The sequence below is a fragment of the Seriola dumerili genome, unplaced genomic scaffold (assembly GCF_002260705.1).
Source record: "Seriola dumerili isolate Sdu_G_001 unplaced genomic scaffold, Sdu_1.0 BDQW01000283.1, whole genome shotgun sequence".
Taxonomy (NCBI): domain Eukaryota; kingdom Metazoa; phylum Chordata; class Actinopteri; order Carangiformes; family Carangidae; genus Seriola; species Seriola dumerili.
This window is the reverse complement of record NW_019174538.1, coordinates 449950-453211: the sequence shown is the minus strand read 5'-3', so window position 1 is coordinate 453211 and position 3262 is coordinate 449950. Positions and strand designations below refer to the sequence as shown.

Below are 3262 nucleotides of genomic sequence, written 5' to 3'. Positions count from 1 at the left end.
AATAGGACATATAACCTGAAGCCTGAGAGCAGAGACATAACATCTGTCTCCTGAGGCTTTTATTAGTTTCTGACTGCGTCTTCTTCCACCACAACGTCTCACCTGTTAGACTCAGTCACCTTCCTGGATGTTAGTTGTCGAAAAGGCCTGAAGATGTACTATGACACAAAGATTTATTATGATGATTGTATTATTATTATTATCAATCATTATTATTATTTATAAAAACCAAGTTAAAGCTTTTTTTCTCACTGGAGCAGAATCTCCAAACCTGACTGTTTCTTAAAGTTAACAGTCCCAGCGTTAGTGCTTAGTGACCTCCTCCTCCTTCCTCCTCCTCCAGCTTTTAATAATGTTTCTGGGCTGTTTTCAGCTCCAGCTGTGTGGCTTCTATTGTGCACTACTTTGCAGACTATTTCCGTCTGGAGTTTCCAGGAAGCGAGCCTCTGGATGCTCTGACATTCAAGAAGACTGCTGAGTGTGCTATTAGTCAGGCTACCTGCTGCAGAGAGATAGCACTGAACTCCCTCAACCCTTTGAAACGCCAGGGATCCGTGTTCCCACAAAGCGGCCTCGGCAGCCGGAGCGCCTGATCGGAGGCCGGCCTCTCTCTCATGCCATATTGATGTTCGCTCATATCAACGGGACCTGATTCCAGATCAAGTGTGTTTATTCTGAGAGGCTTTTATGATGCCAGCGCCACGCTCTCCTCCCTCTTTGAAGTACGGACACCTGTGGACATATAGGACATATAGGACATATAGGACATGTAGGACATATAGGACATATAGGACATATAGGACATATAACCTGAGCCTGAAGCAGAGACATAAACATCTGTCCTGAGGCTTTTATTAGTTTCTGACTGCGTCTCTTCCACCACACGTCTCACCTGTAGACTCAGTCACCTTCCTGGATGTTTAGTGTCGAAAAGGCCTGAAGATGTAACTATGACACAAAGATTTATTATGATGATGATTATTATTATTATCATCATTATTATTATTTATAAAACCAATTAAAGCTTTTTTTCTCACTGGAGCAGAATCTCCAAACCTGACTGTTTCTTTAAAGTTAAAGTCCAGCGTTAGTGCTTAGTGACCTCCTCCTCCTCCTCCTCCTCCAGCTTTTAATAATGTTTCTGGGCTGTTTTCAGCTCCAGCTGTGGGCTTCTATTGTGCACTACTTTGCAGACTATTTCCGTCTGGATTTCCAGGAAGCGAGCTCTGGATGCTCTGACATTCAAGAAGCTTTGAGTGTGCTATTAGTCAGGCTACCTGCTGCAGAGAGATAGCACTGAACTCCCTCAACCCTTTGAAACGCCAGGGACCGTGTTCCCACAAAGCGCCTCGGAGCCGGAGCGCTGATCGGAGGCCGGCCTCTCTCTCATGCCATATTGATGTTCGCTCATACACGGGACCTGATTCCAGATCAGTGTGTTTATTCTGAGAGGCTTTATGAATGCCAGCGCCACGCTCTCCTCCCTCTTTGAAGTACGGACACGCGGAGGGAAACGTTGGCTGGAAGCCCACAGGAGCTGTGAAAGTGTCTGCCAGTTGTTATTTAGGAAAAGCTTTGTTTTCCCGTGGAGCTAAAGACGCTAAAATAACCTTCCATTTGTGTGTTTTTGAGTGTGGAGGTTATTAATGATTTAATATTTTCATATACGCTGCAGTGGACTGGCAGGGAGAGAGGTGATGCATTAGTTATAACGTCTTGGCTTATTGGAAAAGTTACGGACATGTTCACCTTTACTCACCTTTAATTCATAATTCACAAACCTCCACGGCTCTGAGGTCCCACCTGAGTCTCCATCCACAGACACATTCACAGTGACCTGACGCCTCAGAGACCCAGCAATAATAATAATGATAATAATGATAATGATGATAAACGTTATTTGTGGAGCACCTTTCATACTTCATACAGTACTTTACAACAGAAAAATGACCTGCACCATGTGCTGCACATGATATAAAACAAACATAAAAACATTCATGTAAAATGAAAAACATTGAAAATATTAATATAAAATGAGATGGAATAATAATGAAATAATAACATCGAGAAAATAAATGAAAGAAATAAATGATTAAAATAAGTTAAAACTGATTACATAGACATCAAACATCAAACATCAATTTAACAGCATTTAAAAGAAGTGCTGAGCAGAATTGCAGATGAAAGGAGAAGAGATAAGTTTCTATGTTTCTGTGAACCAGTCAGCAGCTGCTGCTCTGAGCTCTGCAGCTGGTGTGTTGAGCTGGAACTGACTGAAGCTTCCTGCGTCTCCTCCAGTTACTGGAAGCTTCAACACAGCAGCAGCAGATGATCTCAGTGCTCCTGCAGGTCTGCCCTTAATGAGGGAGGGGGGGTGTGGCTCCTCAGGGGGAGGAGCTTAAATCAGTCTGAATGTAACAGGAAGTCGGTTAGTCACATGATGGAGGACAGAATCATAAAGCATCAGTGTGTGTTGGTCCTTTTCCATCACATATACATTTGCTGGCCCTTCAGTCAACTGATCCTGGTTTAAATATAATCATACTGAATCATTGCTTCGATTGATAAATGATTTGAGTAGTTTGATATAAGTACAGGTGTGTGCAGGTGTCAGACGCTACTGACTGGTGTTTACTTGCTGTTTCTGAAGGACAAATCTCCATGTGATGCTTCCGTGTTCTTTAAAGAGAAACGATGAGGAAGAAGCTGCTTCCTGGACGTCTGTTAAATGGACAAACTCCCCAGAAGAGAAGCTGATACAATAATACATATATTATATTATATTATATTATATTATATCCTATTATACTGTTATCAGTTGTATCAATAGAAAACAAGATACTTTCAACTTAAATTGTGCTTTAAAGTAAAACTGGAAGGAATCCCTGAAAACTAAAGTGTAATTTTCAGCTGTTTGGATAAAACCATGTTCTCCTGATCACAGCAGGAAACATTATCATTAGACAAAGTGTTGACGCCAGTTTTTGTGAGGCTCCCATGTTTAAGGACAATCCTCAGTCGACCGTCGGTCAAACGAGCTGCAGACATCTTCACTGTGACTCCGTGTTTTCGCACAGCTGTAATTATCACGCCGGTATCGAATCTGTGTGAAATTAGTATCTGAGTCCGGAGGAGGAGGAGGAGGAGGAGGAGGAGGAGGAGGAGGATTAGTCACTGACCTGGTCTGACAGTGAGTCGACTGAGCTGCTGCTCTTCATCGTGTTAATGGCCTTTTAGCTTGAATTGTTGAATTGTTGTTTTT

General features: G+C 42.3%; 1 protein-coding gene across 1 annotated transcript in view; it reads left to right on the top strand.

Moving 5' to 3' along the window:
- The window catches only part of celsr3 (cadherin EGF LAG seven-pass G-type receptor 3), a 122457-nt gene that overhangs the window by 17629 nt on the left and 101566 nt on the right, over positions 1 to 3262 (top strand). The window lies entirely within an intron of this gene.